A 19,228-nucleotide genomic window follows, 5' to 3' on the forward strand; every position below is an offset into this window, starting at 1 on the left:
AGTACACATGGCATAGAGTCAATCATCTTAAGTACAGTATATTTCAGCTGTTGTAGTTGGCTTTTCCCCAATTAATTTTTTTACACTGACTGCATTATGCACCACGATTCACTGTATGTATGGTGTCTTTTTGATGTTGAGCATTATTGTGTTACATTCATTTTAGACTTTTGGCCAAAAGATTCAAACTTGGCTTCACAGACTATAATAACAACATCTCTATAACAAAACAATGTTGGAATATTTATTATATTTACACCAATCCTTCTTAATTTAATGTTTGGATAAGTTTATGGTCAAACATTGCATGTCTTATTTGATTTATTTATTTATTCAAATAAAATGTTCAATATGTCTTAAGCATGTCACAAAAAAATCAATCACAACTCTTACCACATTTTATATAGAGGGTATTATTCAGCACAACACCTGCTATTGGCCCTACCATCAAGCCTGCCGTGTTACCACGCTGTGCTTCAGTAAATGGAGCCTGTAAAATGACAGCATTCCAGCAGGCAAAAGGAGAATCAGTAGTTTCACACATATGTGCAAACAGACACATATAGTATCTATTAGGTGAACACTGAGGGTAGGCTATTCCTTATGCTCTGAACAGTACTCTTCTCCTCACCTCCTCAGATTCAATCAATAGGAGCTTGTTCAACTCAAGGGGAAGGATAGTATGTGTGTATGTGTGTGCGTGTGCGTGTTGTAATTCAGGTGAAGAGATGGGACTGGAGATGGGGTGAGGGAAGAGGCAGGGGATGTGGACCGTTGATCCTGTGGTCTCTTTTCTTTCCCTAATCCACCTATATTAATACACATACTTTTTTATATTGTAACTCAGGTCAAATAAAGACTATATTTGATACAGTATATTACTGTAATTCATCAATACAGCCAAAACACATGCAGTGCTATTTGCCTCTGTTGTATTAGCCACACCTGATGCTTTGGCTGGTTTGAGACTTGCTACAGATCAAATGCATGCTACACAGCTGAAGGGTTTATTTGGAGACGAGAGCGCTGCATTTTCAAGATCTGCTTCAGGCCGGTTTAAGGACTTACCTTAGAGACTTGACAGGTACAGTCCTTGTCCACTAAGCACTGTTACGGATCGTCTATATTGTGTAATGGAAGTCACTGAACACCAATACATTATGGCTATAACACTGATTGTTTGGGATATTTAAAACAATATATGGATCGAATTGACTAAACAGGTTGAAAACAAGAAAAAAATATTGATCATTTCAATATTGGAAATGCACACCACAGCCGACACCAACCTTATGCACATGCATGAGAATTGATACCCAACCATACCATCATCTACAATAGTCACAATTCCTCATTATTAGAAAAAGGCAACACTCTTTACGGGGCAGGATATAAAAACCTAAAAAATGAATAATTTTCGCTATCTTTTTCATAATTCACATTTGATGTACTCCCACGTTTGCAAAGCAGCTCTACACTTACAAGACGAAAGGCATCGACCAATGCTAAAAGAGCACATTGATGACGATGATGATCATCATCGATGATGATGATGGTGAATCCGAGCTTGACGCGAAATTGGAACCGCTGACGCGGCGGCTATGACGGCGTCATAAACGCGCAGCACAACCGAGCACGCACAGGCGGACGTTCGATCGGACGACGGAGAGTGGCCCGAGTCCAATGCATATTCATCGGAGGAGTGTGTACAGTCTGCTACTTGCTATTTATTCCCCGGAAAAAAAGGCGGTCAAGAAAGTGTAACGTTTGCACGCAAAACGGACAAAGTGAAAGTAAACTGTTGTGCGAGTCCAGCGGCGTCTCCTTGCACGCAGGAGAGCGTTACAAAAAGAAAAACTGTATTTGAAATATCCACATAATTGTAAGTAGTACCACAGTTGCACACATTTGTAAATAGTTTGCAAAATTGTTTTGTCAAATTGTTACACTGTTGAATGGAAGTAAACGTATTTTGCAATAAAAAAACACTTTTTCATTGTTGGTGAAAGCGTTTTACAGAAGTAAAGCACTATTTAGGTGTTTGTGGCATCATTTATGGACAAAAAGAAGTGTAGAATTCACTAGAGTGCATGAAATAACATCGTTTCACAAAAAGTTCTTTTTCTCCGTTTTTTTTTTTCAAAACAGAGAATTTCGGTGAAAGTAACCATTTTCTATTGTTGATTACTGAAGAACGGAATAAGGTAGAAACAAACTTTTTTTTCTGATGAAAGATGAGAGTCCAATCTTTCATGGGGTAGTATGTGTGTTTCCATAGTCCAAACACAACATTTTCTGTGGACCTTGAAAGATCAGTCAAAATGCTTAAATCGGCTGGCACTGGGAACAACCCGTTTCTGAAAACGTCTGGCAGTGAAAGAGTTAAGCGTGTCGAAAAAAAAGACAGAACTGCCGTGTACTGCGGTAAAGGTGAGCCTCTCTTTCTCCCGCAGCGCCTTCCCTTTTTTTTTATAAGAGCCCCCCGAAGGCTTCCACCTTTTCACCGGCATCCCGGTGGCTGTGCTAAATACTTTGGCTAATGCTAGCACTATTGCTATCAACAGTTTTAAACACGGAAACACTTACCGCTATCTCCGGGTAGCGACAGACCTGCACAGGACACTGTATGTGACTTTGCAGTCGATTAGCTGGTGTGTATTTATTTATTTTTAAACGTTGGTGAATATGTGAATGTGCCGATTTTAACTCTTTGACTGCCAAAAACGTTAAATAACGTTTAGTAAAATCCTACGGAGGAGCGCCAAAGACGTTCACCGATTTTTTTTTTTTTGGGGGGGGGGGGGAAACGGGTGGAGGAAAGCCTTGGCCAGCTGTGCTGAAAGTATCAAGCAGATCTAGTTAGTATAATGCCTATTTTTTGCCCATAGATGGCAGCGATGACTCTCTTTGGACAAGATTGGGTAGGCGTCAGTCGAAGACGTGAGGCGGAGCTAGAGTGTTGAGGGGACAATGGCTGAGGAAGCCATAATGACGACCGGTTGCAAGCAGCTCACGCTTGAGCATTTGTTTCAAAGACAAAAAGCATCGACCAATGCTAAAGAGCACATTGATGACGACGATGATGATGATGGTGACTCCAAGGTTGACGCCGAATTTGGAAGTGTTGACTCGGCGGCTATGATCACGTCATAAAGCCTCACCGGTTAGCGATGCTAACGCCGAAAAACGCGGAGCACAACCGAGCACTTCTGCTCAGGCGGACGTTCAATTGGACGATGAAGAGTGCCCCGAGTCCAATGCATATTCATCGGAGGAGTGGGTACAGTCTGATCACGGAGAAGACACTGGTTATGGACTACGATGCCATCATGAATGGAGCGGATAAGATGGATCAACCACCCGGTATAGGAACTGAAGGACAATGAGGAAGCCAGACGTAACACCACCGTAACGTCACCGTATGATGATCCTGATAGTAGACTTGATGGCAACATGGCCAAACACACACTGCAGTCTATACTTACTATTCCCCGGAAAAAAAAGCCAGCAAGAAAGTGTAGCGTCTGCACGCTCAGGGGCCATCGCAGTAAAACTAATCTGTTGTGCAAATCCTGCTGCGTCCACTTGCACGCAGGGGAGTGTTACAAAAAGCAAAACTGTATTTGAAACATCCACACAATTGTAAATAGTACCACGGTTGCACACATTTGTAAATAGTTTGCCAAATTGTTTTGTCAAATTGTTTTGTCAAATTGTTTTGTCAAATTGTTTTGTCAAATTGTTTTGTCAAATTGTTTTGTCAAATTGTTACACTGTTGAATGTAAATAAACGTATTTTGCTATCAAAAAACACTTTTTCATTGTTGGTGGTAGTATTTTATAGAAGTAAAGCACTGTTTAGGTGTTTGTGGCATCATTCATGAAAAAAAAAAGGTGTCAAATTAACTAGAGTGCACGAAATAATATGGTTTCACAAAAAGCTTGATTTCTCCATTTTTTGTTTCAAAACAGAGCATTTGGGTGAAACTAACCATTTTCTATTGTTGATTACTGAAAAACGGAATAAGGTAGAAACAAACTTTTTTTTCTGATGAAAGATGAGAGTTCAATCTTTCATTTGGTAGTATGTGTGTTTCCATAGTCCAAACACAAACTTTTCTGTGGACCTTGAAAGATCAGTCAAAATGCTTAAATCGGCTGGCACTGACGGCATCCCTTTTCTGAAAACGTCTGGCAGTCAAAGAGTTAAGTGCGCCGCACGCATCCGTGCCCGCCTGTGCGAACTACATTGACTAAAAAGTTCAATCGCACTCCCAGAAAATGGTCAACCCTCATTTGGTGTTTAATGTACCATTGGCCAACATGCCTGCGGAGTGGGCACATTGCATTTTATATTGTGCTTGGTTAAAATGCAAGTGCTAAATAAATATTTTATAATAATTATATAATTTTAATTAATTATAATAAATGCAAACATAGTAAAAATTGGCATACTTTTTTTTCAGCGGTTCGGTTTTCGGCCAAGCATTTTTCATTTTCGGTTTTCTGTTTCGGCAAACATTTTCATTTCAGTGCATCCCTACCGGGAACCAATTACTTCTGTAACGTTCGCATTCCGACACCTTTTAAATAACACCGCTAGCCGCTAAAAAAAACACAGCTAAAAAAAAACACTTGTTTTTAAAGCCAAACAATTTGTTAAAAAATGCTGCTAAACATTCAACTATCAGTGCCGAACCGCAACTATGAGGGGGGTCCACTGGACTCTAATAACTGTCCCATGGTTAATATTAACTTAATTAAAATTATGGAAACTTAGACAAATTGTTCTGGAAGTGAAGTTCTGCAGGTTGCCAGCTCTGGGTACATACTCAACATTTCGCATGAATTAGGCTATAACTGCTCTGTGACACTTTTTGGCACCCTCCGTTGGGAAAACATTTGTATGACCAAAAGGCTCAGTCTGGAGAGTTTACTTCATAATTTGTCTGATGGTTTAATACAACCTCTTAGGTGAAGAGAAGCAGTTGAACCTCCCCTTCCCAACCGACATTTGAAGTTGCTCAGTAGTGTGCTACTCCTAAATCCGATTGCCCTTAAGTCATATAGTTCAAAAGATTTTGGGGAAAAATATGCCTCTTCAATAGTTAACTGCCATCAAAAGAAAACCTCACCTGAGTTGAACTCATTAAGCATAAACTCCATCAGTGAATTTGGCTTTGACATGTTATTACAACAGGGTACATCGATCACATCATTTGCAACATTAACATCCGAAAGAAGGGCTGACGCGTTGAAGCCTTGGCTTATTAAGGTCATGGCTAGGTATGTAGCGATATCCAAATGTCACAATACAACATTATCACGATATGAACCTCACGATAACGATAATTATCATGATATTGTGATTGTGTTGGTAATATATTAAAAACAAAAGCTCATAATACTATATATATCAACCTCTGAGCTTTCTGCTGTATCCATACCACTATGCCAATTGCCTATGGTCGCTGCCCTCCGCGATCTTGAATTACTTTGTAAACAATGCACAGCGTATATTACTATTGGCTCAGCAGTTCATTATGCTGTGCTTGGCTGAAGCAGTGAAAAGTAACGTTTTTTGATGGAGATGTGGTGGTTTAGATATTGAAGCAATTTTAATATCACGATATTCCGGTTATTGTGACAGCCCTACTCGATTGTGACTTTCGCCACAAACCTCACTAGTGGGCAGGCTATATGTGGAGTACGTTCCTCATTGGCTATATTGTTTTTGAGTGACAACCCTTTTCTCCTGCAGGCAGTCTTCTGCGTCACTGAACACATCTTGCGATGCTCGACAGGATTCTGTCCATCATGGACAATCCTCAGCATCCACTGCACATCACCATCTCCAAGCAAATGGAGCAGTTTCAGTGACAGTCTGCTGTCACTGCTCTGCTCCACTGACAGATTGAGGAAATCCTTCCTATCTCATGCCATTTGGCTTTTTAATTCCTGGGAGGGAAGCACTAATATCTTGTCCTTCACCTCGGACCTCTGTGCCCAGGATGAACATACCAAGAGCATAAAGCCACCAACAACTTAGGATCATGTGGATGCACAAATTCCTTGACAACAATAATGTTCCAACTCATGGAGAAAATTTTATTATTTCAAATGTATTACTGCTGTGTACTACTACACACTGGGTAATCACATTTGCTTCACAGTTCAGATGCCGTGGCAGGGTTTTGCATGAAACCTTTTTGGGTCAGCCACCATAAACCATGTTGTGGTGGCCATGCCAGAAATGGCACTGGCCCTGCCCTGTATATTAATGACATAGTATGATAAGGTTACAATTGTTCATATTCAGCATCTTAATACTGTATTATTTAAGCCTTTAATAATATGATAAATAATATAAATAATAATAATAAAATATGACTTCTTTCTAATTATTTTTTTTCATATTAGGGTTTTGTATCAAATCTAACTGAATATTTGACATTTTCTGGGCTTTATATATTGTTCAATCCATTCCTTATAGAAGGATTTACCCTTAACTCATTCAAACCCAAAAACATATAAATATGTTTTTAATACTTCATTCTTCACTCCCAAAAACATATGTATATATATTTATTTAAATGTTTTTTTTTCTAAACGCTAGAACATACAGAAGGCTTTACATCTTCTGACCTGAAGAGGTCGCTTACAGCAATAGTAGTTATTACAAAAAAAAACAGCCAGCAGGTGGCAGCAGAGTATAAGCGATCAGCCAGGGCCATATTGTAACAAGCTCTTTTTGACAGTGTTTTCAACAAGTTTGTGAATAATTAGCTATATTCTAATGCTAATTGCTGCAAAACAGGAACATATACAAATGTACTTTTTTCCTGATGAAAGAAGAGACTAATCTTTCTTTTGGTAGGTTCCATGTTTTTATTTTATTTTATTTTATTTTATTTTATTTATTTTTTTTTTTTTTTTTTTGGGAGATCTCAGTATTGATCATTTAAAATGTCATCATTGTTCTCCCTTTTTTTTTTTTTTTTGTATGTGTGTTTGTGCGTGTGTGCGTGCGTGTGTGCGTGCGTGTGTGCGTGCGTGTGTGTGCGTGCGTTCGTGCGTGCGTGCGTGAGAAAAAAATAAAATAAATAAATAAGAATTCCCATACCGTTCACCTAAACCGAACACTTCAAAATCCAGCCAGCGTCGTGGGGCCGCCAGGAGACCCGAAGGGGGACCAAAGAAAAGAAAGAAAAGCGAAGCCCAGCACCGACCAGACACCACCCACCGGGCCACCAACCTTCACCAACCCCAGAGACATCCAAACTCCAACAAATCAGGGAAACCTCAAGGGCCCAAAGGAGAAACTGAGGAAAGGTAGAAAGGACAGACGAAGCAGAGTGAGATCCACAGACACCAGCCTCCACCGAATCAATGACCTGAGGGAGAAACAAATTGTGTCTGAGTCTCGATAGATGCTGGTGTGGTGGATCTAGCATGCATGAAAATTTCCACCAAAGAGGGGAGCCGTCGACCCCCGCCAGGACAGAGCAAGCGCAACACCTCAGGGCCCCCCAGGCCGCGGCCGCGCCAAAGGACGACCCCCGGGCCCCGTAGGGGCCACCGGCCGGAGAGCAAACCCTGGAGCAGGAGCGCCCCCCACCCCAACGCGGCCCGCGCCCCCAACCCAATGCAGCAGGACGGGGCACTGCAGGCCCACCAGGCACCCCACCGGCCCACAACCCCCGCTCCCCCCGTGACCCCCCGCCCCCCACCCCAACCCAGCCCCAACCGCCCCCAGGTCCCCAAATCCCCAGATGCCCCCCCCACCCCAGCACCCCCCACCCCGGCACCCCCACCACCACCCCCCCACCAACCAAGCCGCCCCCGCCCCCACCCCCACCAACCGACAGCCCCCCAGCCCCCGACCCCAGACCCCGGGGACACACCGCACCCAGGCATCCGCGCCGAAGAGGGGGCCGTTCCATGTTTTTATAGCAATAGAACAATATTCTGTGGGCCTTACAAAATCAGTCAAAATCCAGTAAAACACGAAGAAACACGCGAAGTGGCTAAAACGCTAAAATGATCATTGATAATTGATCACTGGGCCACTGTTAAGGTTGGTTCAAATCCGGACTTTGGCTTCCCTGTATGGAGTTATGTATGCTCTACCCGTACCTGCTTGGGTTTTCTTCCACATTCCAAAAACATGTTTAAGTAAGATTGTCCTAAGATATTAATGTGAGTGTGAATGGTTATTAGTCTATTCGATTGGGTGGTGAGGTGACCAGTTCGGTGTGCATTCCGCCTCTCTCCCAAAAAAAGTCTCCCAGTAGGGATAGAAAGGAAAATGTGAAAATTGGTTTTCATGCCAAATTAAAATTGTTTGGTTGTCAGCCAGCCGTCATTAAAAATGTACACCAAATTGCAGTTTGTTCATGAAATACACAGAAACAGAAATATCTCACCAGCTGTCCCTGTAATCAGACTCTTCATTCAGTGAATAGTTTTCACGTGGTGAAAATTAATTTGAGTACGTTTGTATAGACTTGTGTCACATTATGTGTCTTTTAAAGCTCCATGGTAAATCCAACTGTCTGGAGATCTGTACTTACAATTTTAAGAAGTGATTTCAAAATTGTTAAATAAATCTGACCAAATGTCAGTTGAACAGTTTTTTTTTCATAGCTTTAAGGTTTCAGCCTTTTCTGCTGACATTTGAGCTCCGCAAGGACACAGAATGACTGTCACAGCCAGTGTTCAATTGCCTTGCTCTGCCATGCGTGGAATGTAAAAGACCACGTACCCACAAATAGATGCACACTCGCAGGCTCAACATACACAACATCTCAGTTGTACATGTACTACACAAACTGTGAAACCACATTGCAGTGGTGTGAATAAAACGGAAGAGTAGATGGACGGTGTAGGCGTAAGACATATGAACCTTAAGAAACAATCCTAGCCCTGAAATATTTGTGGGTCATCAATTACAATGTAAAAATATTTATGGAAGTTGTACTTTTTAATGTGTATTCAAAAAAATAGACATTAAAACTATTCAAGAATTAAAACTAATATTAGTAGCACATGTGGCTCACCATATGCCTCACAGTCAAAGGTTGTGGTTTCGAATGGTTGCTCTGACCTCGCAGTGTGGAGTTTGTGTGTTCTCCATGTGCTTGTGTGAGTTTTCTTCACACACCCTGGTTTCCTCCCCCATTAACATTTATATGAAATTATTTGGATACTTGAAATTGCCCAAAGGTGTGAATGGACTGTAAGTGTGTATGGTTGTTTCACTATATTCTATATGCCCTGTGATCGACTGACAATCAGTCCAGTATGTGCAAAGTCCAAAGTAAGCTCTGAACAGGAGAAGCAGTAGACAATGTAAGGATTGAATGTATTTATTCTGATGAATCAAGATAAATCGGCCTTACTTCCAAGAACATGTGCAAAGGTGAACATGTATTTTTTATTAATGAAAACAGTTCCATGAATATATTTTTATATGTAAATATGAATGTCAAAAGTATGGCTGTGCTTTGTATGTAGATGAATTATATCTTTAAAGGTGTAAAAAAAAAGGTGCTTTTCACAATTGAAGGGAGTTCCATTTCATTGGCTCACTCGTTTTTTAGTAGAAATTAAAATGTCACATTCCCTGAGGAGGAGGAGGAATTGTGCACTCACACGCGCGCACACATACGCACACAATTCTGTCTTCATCAAACATAAATCGTGATGAGGAGTCAATACATGCGTGAAGTTGGCCCCCCACCCCACGCAAAATTTGATGGAAATAGTCTCATAAAAAGTTCCTTTTGTGCTAGTACTGTTTTGCAGTTATTATAAATTATTTTTCACGTCATCCAGAGTTCACCCATCCTCTCATCTATGGAGAAACGGATCCGAAATGAGTCAATTTGTTTGTGCTACGCTTGTGCTGGATTGTGCTATTAATTTTTTTGCTTGTGCTGCAACGGTTTTATAGCTATGGCATATTTAATGTATGATGATGTCATCCAGCCCCCCATTTCCTTCTAAATGCATCCAAAATGGTGCCAATTTTTTGTGCTGTTAAAATTTCTGTTTATGCTGTGACCGTTTTATTGATACGATTTAGTTTCGTTGATGACGTCACCACAGCCTGTAGTGACGCGGACGCCGTCGCAACATCTGTTGTCTTTATTTGTTTTGGATGCGGTCTATCGAGAAAGTTCGTCTCATAGTACCTCGCTTAGTGAATCACTCATTTTGTTATTAATTCCACGTAATAACTTGAAATTGACTATTGTTTTGCATGTTTCTGCATACTCTTTAAGATCCTGGAATGCCACCAGTTGCAGGACGAACTTCAGGTAAACATTTTACTCTCTTGTAGCTTTTTTGCTAGCTAGGCTACATAAAAACTTTAACGTTTTCACTGCTGTAAACTACTTTTAGTACACGCATCTATCCATCTATTTTCTGAACCGCTCATCTCACAAGGATGGGCTGGAGCCAATCCCAGCTTTCTATGGGCAGTAGTCTCCAATAACCATACCATACATGCATATTTTTGTAAACAAATTGCGCATTTTTGATTAACATGCATTAAGCCCATGTGATTATTCCTTAAATTTGAGCAGATGTGAAAAAGGCTCCCAGCAAAACGAAACAGCTTGTGAAACTATATTGTCAGTTACAAAACATTTAATTAATACAATAAATTGATACATGTATTAGAAGTTAGACATGACAAACTTATGTTGCAACAAAAATTTTATGTGTCAAACAAACAAACACACACACACACAATATCAAATATCAGGTGAATGCAACCCTTCTGTAGTATGCCACATAATGACCAAGGGAATCCTGGGTCAAGCCTCTTTGAAATGTGATGACTGCTCGCAAAGTGAAGGCCTTCTCTTGTAGCACCAGACAGGATGGCAATTCAAGCAAAGCAACTAGTGTACAACTGCTCCCAAGGTCAGTGTCAATCCACAGAAACTCTTGCAAGACTGTAGCTGTGGGAAACATTCATAGAGCTTTTCCCGTATTGTCTTGCTGTTTGTAGAAATTAGTTTATCAAGTACTCGTAGTAATCATTAACATGGACAAAACTGTCAGTATGAAAGAAAAAGCATATGTAATAAGTTAATGAAAATCAGACTTTCGAATTGTGTTTCAACATTATTTTAATAAAATAAATTCATGAGACAGACAGGCATGGACAAAAATGAAGGTATTTGTTCCACAACATTTTGAGGCATACAAAGGATATCTTTAACTTTCATTGAGACTTTTGCACCTCTTAGTAGGTACTGGGCCCACTCTTCATATGCAAATTGTTCCAGTTATCACAGATTTGATGGTTGCTTTCTCCTGACGGCGTGTTTCATCTCCTTCCACAGATGCATGGTTAATAGTACATTAAGCAGCACAAACGCCGTGACGTGATCACACGAAACTTCACTGAGTCTGGTAGGCTACCATGAGATGAACCTTCTCAATAGACCACATCCAAAACAAATTAAGACTGTGTCGTGCGTCACAACTAGAGCGTTAGTGGTGACGTCATCAGACAAATGAAAATTTAACTGCACAAACCAGCACTAACGCAGCACAAACGATTGGCACCATTTCGGTTCCAATCGGAACTAAACGGGGGACTGGATGACTTAATCACAGGAAACTAAAATGTTTAATATCTATAAAACAAAACTTTTTATGGCACAAACCAGCACAAACGAAAGAGACTATTTCCATCAAATTTTGCGTGGGGTGGGGGGCCAACTTCACGCACGTGGAGTCAATGTCAAAAATTTAAAGACATTTTTATCATACACTAAATCGATCATTTCACAATCTAAAGGGTACCTTTCTTAGATTTCGCTTGTTCAGAGTGCTGGTAGGATAAAGCACACAATTTTATTTGAATTCATGTATGTTACTGTGCTATTATTTGTGCTGATAAAGTCTTACTTAAAAGAAATAGACTGAAACAGATTAAAATTGGGGAGCCATTTTCCCAAAAGTAATGGTTGTAATCGATCAATCTCAAACACTGAACTTTGCTTGCTGCACAGTGTCTTATTTGTGAAAGGGGTTGAAAGTGCACTTCCTTCTAGCTTGCTTTACAAAAAGAGGGCAGTCCATTGTTTTGTTGCGCTGTTATTTAATTGAAGAAACAGACTGCTTTTCTCCTCTAATTATAAGCCGTCACACCGACGGAGGGAAACCCTGAGATATGGCCACTTTTGCTCTGTACAGAGAGCCAATTACGGGAGTAAATTGGAAGAGCTGGGTTGAAATATTTGCCGTCTCTGGACAGTGGCAAAATAGTTTCCTGAAGCCCAGCAATTGGCACTTTTTACAAAGTATCTTTTTAATCAACTTCTTAACACAAAAGTGCTGCTGGGTCTTATAAAAGCCAAGATTATTGACTTGACATGCGATGCATCTACTGTATGCAATGCAATTTTTGGTATGTGTGTTTGCTTGTGTAACATGTACGTCGGATAAAATACCCCTGAATAACCAAGCAACATGCATGTTAATACTTAAACTAGTATCGAGAAATTAGTAGGTTCAAGGAGGTGAATAATACAAACATAGAGCCAAATGTTGCAAGTCAGTGCATGTATTTATAGTGAAACACGTGTTAACCCAATATTTACAGTCTTCAGAAAGATTTCAAATGCATTTGAAACTCAATGACTCGAAGTCATCATACCCAACAGGGGAATCGTTTGGGCATCTGGTTCAGGATTTAGACTGTTGCGGGGACGTACCACCGGAGTTGCATCATGGGACAGTTCATTGTTTTCAGTAACTGGAAGGAAACCACAAGGTAGGAGTAAATACCTATGAAGAGTGAGTAATGGTTCATCTCTTTGCTCAGGGTTCACCTGGTAGACTGGGAGATCTCCAGCTCTACTGACCACAACATACACATCACTCTCCCCTTTGTTGACAAGTTTGTGTTTTCCCCTCAGGCGAACGTTCCTCACCAGCACTCTGTCTCCAACTTCCAGTGCTGAGAGTATGATCAAATCCATTTGAAATAAGAGTACACAATAACAATCTTCCTTTCAAAGAGGAATGAAAAGGACAGCAACGCATCCCACAACTCGCGTCCCTAATTGTCCCAGTATACACACGTCCACTGTCTCACAGTTCAACTTAACTTCACGGAAAGTTCAGTTCACTCCAAGCAAAACGATTGACGCGAGTCCACCACAGGTCAAGCGGATGTCGGTAAAACAAGGGGCCCCGCCGCTGTACTGCGTGTGTCGTTCCGTGTAGCGTTCCTCTCTTCCGGGAACACACCGGCACCTTATCATCATTACAACTAGCAGCGCGATTGATCTAGCATGTCACGTGAACACGCACGCACCAGTATGAACATCACATGACGCAATTGACACAGGCTGACAAGTGTAAATACTGCCATGTTTGGCTTGTGATTTCAATTTGTTAAATAAATCATTAAAAAAAACAAGTGTAAATACACGTCAATAGATAATCATGAAATGTAGAACAATGGAACATAAGGTATTCAGGTTCCTAATAAATACAGTACACAATCAATAGATAATAATCATAAAACATAAAAGCATAAAACAAAGATTATGCAATATGCTCTAGGTTACACTTGCATGTGTTTGTATGCGTGTTTGCATTCATATTTGCAGGGTTAGAGAATCCCGGTGTTAAGGTTTGAGAAAAAAAAAAAATTTCTTTACTGAACAAAAACTCGGTGCTGAACATGAAATTGACAAAAACAGCAAAATCCAAAAACTCAAGTGGCATGGAAGTGGGGGAACAACAAGGCATGAAATCAACAGCAACAATAAACTGACAAGGAAGAACTGAACAAAACACAGGAGACTAACCCTGCCTTCATGTGCTATAGCAGTGGTGTGCAAACTCGGTCCTCAACGGCTGGCGTCCTGCAGGTTTTTGAGGTTTCCCTGCTGCAACGCAGCTGATTCCAATCAACAGGATCGTTACCAGGCTTATGCAGAGCTTGCTGATGAGCTGATCATATATCAGCTGTGTTGGAGAAGGGTAACATCCAAAACCTGCAGGACTCCGGCCCTCGAGGACCGAGCGTGCCCAGACAGATAGATAGATAGATAGATAGATAGATAGATAGATAGATAGATAGATAGATAGATAGATAGATAGATAGATAGCATCCCCCTTAGCAACTTGTGTCTTGTCCAGGTGTTCCTCATTGTTTGTTTGCTACTTTGTAAAATGTTTTTGGAAAACAGGGGAGAGTGAGAGTACCTAGAGAAAACCCACGCAAGCACAGGCTGAAGCAAAATTTGACACCAGAGGGGCTGGGCCGTGATTCAAATTCACGACATTTCGACTGTGAGGTAGACGTGCTAACCACTAATCCATTGTGTTGCCTATTTTCTATTAACTTAAGTGGTGTTTTAATTACACAACTTTATTTCACAACATGAATAAAGGTCAATTTACTGACATATACGGCCTCGCTATTCTCAGGGCACACACCCGCTGCTTGCCCCCATATGGTCGGACAAACAGTGATTCACTTAAGAAAAAAACATCTTGAGTGCTGATTTAATGAGCTTTAGGAAATGAGAAAAATAATTAGATCATAAACATGGGCAGATTTGTTTTCTTTTAATGCGTCGTGATGCCTGGCATTAACATTTGGTGATCAAATACTCTAAATGTGCATTGAGCAGTTCATGCAGATTCATGTGATTGGTTGCCTTTTCTTAGAGCTTCATTTGGTCATGCCCAATCACTAGGTGACATTGGGGTAGACCCAGAATGTTTTGAAGGAGGCATTATAAACCAAAATGGACCCAGGGAAGGCTGGGGATGCATCAGTTCCTCGAGAGCAGGTTTTAACATCATTCAAGATTCTCACATTTAGCCCATACTTGCATATATGTTTCAGAGATGATCATGATGGCAATATTTGATCCATGGCGGTCCATATGAAATCGTAAATATGGCTCTGTTGATGTAAAATTCAAAATGGTTGTAGTCTGTATATATTGTTTATTTTTGTCATGACGCTGTCCGGCCGGCCAGCGCCAGGTTGTTTTGGTTGTTTTTCGTCTACATGTTAAAGCTTCAGTGCATTTCATGGGCTGTACTTTGCGATGTCGCCACATCATGCAATGGAAATTCATATTTTCAATCCTGGCAAAATCAGTGGCTGAGACTCCACTGCCACTTGTGAAATTTTATGGTAGAAGCGTTTTAATGAACTAATGCTTTAACATGAAAATAGTCATATTTTTATTGGAACTCTTAAAGTATGTTGCCTGTAGAAGAAAGTGACTGTTGAATTTACAGAATACATGCACATCATGGCACATGGTCAGGATTAGGGATGTTTGATACCACCTTTTTTCCGACCGATATGATACTCAACTCTTGAGCAGTCACCGATACTGATACCAAATACCATTACCACTAGTAATATTTACATTTGTTGCTGAATATGCTAACATGCTATGGCAAAGTAAAGACTTGGTTAAATAAAACATAGATTATTACTGGCAAATATGTGCTCTCAATTTTACGACAATGACACATCTAATCTAACGTAATCATGACTGACTGACCTGACAGAGTGCATTTATTGCAGTGCCATTCTTTTAAAGCTCCAGAACAGGCTATGTTTTTGTCATTTGGTTGTGTATGCCTGTGCTTTTGTGTCTTAAATTTGTAATATAAATTAGACAAAACTATTGAAAGTAAAGATAATACTATAATAATAATAATAATATGACTCAATTGGATTGACTGATTTAAGGATTTCAGCTCAATGTCGTCCTAAGGAGAATTTGAAAAGCAACATCTTAACAATTTTGAGGTGTATGTATGTTATTTACTCATTTGCATGTGCATGCAAATGAGTAAGAAATATACATTTCTTTCTGAACTTGTGAAACCTAAAGGTTGACTTTACCACTGGCTGTGTCTGACCCTTGAAAGTATGTTTCAATCAAGAGCGACTAATATAAAAACAAAATGTGGGGTCGATTTTTATAGAACATATTTTGATATGAAAAGTTGTTTACGGCAAAACTGTAAGTAGCTCTTGCTTCGGAAGAAGTGCCTTGAATACTAGAGAAAGGACAGTTAACTTTTAAAGCCCTGCTGAGATGCCCTTCAGCAAGACGCAGAGGTCCCCAACAGTTCTATGGCACAAAACAGTTATTTAGCACAGTCACTCATCATCAGCTCTATAAATTTCTGGAGAAAAAGAGGGAAAGCCACGCTGTGACTAAAGCCAGGTGTACACATAAAGACAACTGGGCGTTTCTTGTCACAAGGTTGCTCCTTCCCGACCAAGCACGTCAAACGACTAACAATCATGTCTTATGAGATTGTTTTATAAAATTATCTTTATGTGAGAGATGTGTTAAGAGTGGATTTGTGTTTGTATGATAATAGGGTCCAGAACCAATCAGGGCCGGCAATCCAATAATGAACGTGTTAAATATTTACGACAAAAAATCTTCATGTGTGTGGGGAAAGCCAAGGTCTCCTGAGCGAGTTGACTGCACAGACTGTGACGTGAACGGAATGTAGACAATCAAAGAAGCTCTCTCACTGACGAATAAGAAAGTGCCGGTAAATAAAACAAAAAGTGATATCCTACCCGATGTTCATCCAAGTTCTGAATTGCTTCCTCCATTACTCGGGGCGCGGGAGTGTTGGAGTCTTTCCCAGCCATCTTCGAGCGGTAGGTACCCTACCTAATGTAATTTTTGTATAAATGTGGGTTTCCCAGGCGGCAGGAATTATTTTCCAAAGTATTTATTTCCTTGCAGACATTACCAGCTTATAACACTCCCTTCTCCGATCCGCTTCAGAAACGTTTGGCAACCATCGGCGCATACCCGGAAGTGCCTGGTTGTCTTTGTATATGTGAAGTCATGTGATAATGTGAGAGCTTTTCCTCAGAGGACTGGAATTGTGTGTGTGTGTGGGGGGGGTGACTTCCACAGCAAATATGGTAGCTGCACTGAATTGCACTTAGAAATCTATTGCACTTGCTGGTTTCTGCAATAAAAATATTTGTGGGTGAGTTTTACAAAGTAGTTTGGTTTTGCAGGTTAATGAAATGCATTATAGAATAATGCTGTGATAAACAGTCTGATAGTGGCATGGCTGTATTTATTATTATTTTTAAAATAGGTTTTATGCAATAATGTTTGTAGTCAAAACGTGATATATGGAATATATTTTCAGGTATTTTATTTTTTTTCACTTAAGGATATATATATTGTTTATTGTAATAGGACAATATTGACAAAAGCAAAATGTGTTTGTGGGGATAAGAAAGCTGCCAATGGCTTTATAGCCTTGGTTAATGGTTTATGTGTCTGTGTGGGTGCAAAATAAAGACGTGCCCAAAGGGCGGAGGTGGACGAGGAGAAGCACAGGGGGAAAAAATCGAGAGCTTGTAGTCAGTTGAACGAATAGATGAAAGGCAGCTACTCGCTTGCAGTTATGCAATTGCAGTGTTCTGCTTCATCTCATAATATACCCGCATTTGCCTTTAACTCTCTCTAATGGTCACTCTTAGACATGCACATGGGCTTGCATTTCACCATTAAGCTTTGAAACTAACTTAAGAAACATATTCTAGTTTCCTTTCATTCCTTGCTTTCAAACAAATCTTAATACAACAAATAATTCTGTTCTGGAAACCAGAACTGGATAAGCGGTATGTATAGAAAATGGATGAATGATGCACAACATACTAAAATAAGTTCACAAACATGTTATGATGAGTATATGAGTTCAGCTACATACTGATCTACCAACCTCATGTCTAGCTCGTATGTAAAAGTATGCCAAGTACTGAATACGATTTGAATTTCAGTTGTGCTTACTGCTCATGTTGTCCTAAAGCAGTGTTTCTCAACCTTTTTTCAATTATGTATTCCCTGTGAAATATTTTTTTTCAGCCAAGTACCTCCTAAGCAGCGTCACCATCATTCACGATCATTGTCGGTTTATTAAACTTTGGAACTTAATTTCATGAATCGCTTGAACTTTTGGGAATAAAAAGATATTACAAAAAAAAGGGTGTTAATTTGATTAGAGATTTTTGCACACAAAAAATACTGTTCTCCTTTTGGGTCATAAAGATCTGTTCTCAAAATAAATAACTATCTTAATTTTAAATAAAGTTTTAAAATGATTGTCAGGTGATGCTAGGTCGCATATGACAGGTTGGGTCAAACTATTCTGCTATGGGGAGACTCAGGTTTTGTAGGACAATGAAGTTGAATAACATTTATTTTATGAATTGACATTTTACTGAAGTTTTTGCATAATTTGGTAAGTATTTTATAAGCATCTTTGCATTGCATTGATACATTTTAATTATAATTTTTTTTAAATCTCACGTACCCCCTGGAGTGCCTTCACTCAAAGCGTACATGTACCCCCATTTGAGAAACACTATCCACCTGGGATCCACCCGTATTTTGTCTCTTAAACGATTCATGAGATACGCGAATGTCATACACGGCGATCATACACAAGAAGGGCTGAAACATCACTGCAAATTAAAACTAATATTAACAACAGTGCAGACAAGCCGAATGACATGCACACTGCTGGAGTCGCCATCTTGTCTCCATTAGTTGTAACTGATGATTACAATCTTGAAATATTGACGGATTGACGATGACGGAAGGGTGTCCCAACTGTTGATGATTGCCAAATGACGGACACTCAAAATTTATTGATGAAAATTTATCATCTCTGCAGTATTCACCAGACGGTCAGTGGATCATACTGACAGACTGTATCTTAGCAGAACACCAATGTCAGGAATTGCACTAACACTCCTTCCTGTCTGTGTTGCTGCTGCAGTTTGGCTTTGCTCTCACTCCTCTGAGCACTGCATGTCAGAGCTAAGTGAGGGAAGAGCGAGGGGCAAAGCGGGAGCTTGTGTGCGCGCAAATCAGCGAGGGGCACAAAAGCTCAAACAAATGCCCATCCGATGTCAAAACACTTTGGGGGGGGGGAACTGATGACACAGAAGGTGATTTCTATTTTTTAGATATTAATGAATGAAGAACAGAAAGGCGCTCCAGCGGAAAAGGCTTTTTCCTCATCCAGGAAAAAAGGGCAGGGTCCGTGTGTGCATGTGCCTGCTACCGGCATTGAAGAAAATCTACACCCCTGGCCAATGAGGAAAATGTCCACAATTTGAACAGCTTTTTTGACACATTGCGATCACTTGACTGTACATTAT

At 40.2% G+C, this 19,228-nt stretch overlaps 1 protein-coding gene across 1 annotated transcript in view; it reads left to right on the plus strand.

Moving 5' to 3' along the window:
* The window catches only part of rbfox1 (RNA binding fox-1 homolog 1), a 351,722-nt gene that overhangs the window by 189,165 nt on the left and 143,329 nt on the right, over window positions 1–19,228 (plus strand). The window lies entirely within an intron of this gene.

The sequence above is a fragment of the Vanacampus margaritifer genome, chromosome 2 (genome assembly GCF_051991255.1).
Source record: "Vanacampus margaritifer isolate UIUO_Vmar chromosome 2, RoL_Vmar_1.0, whole genome shotgun sequence".
NCBI lineage: Eukaryota > Metazoa > Chordata > Actinopteri > Syngnathiformes > Syngnathidae > Vanacampus > Vanacampus margaritifer.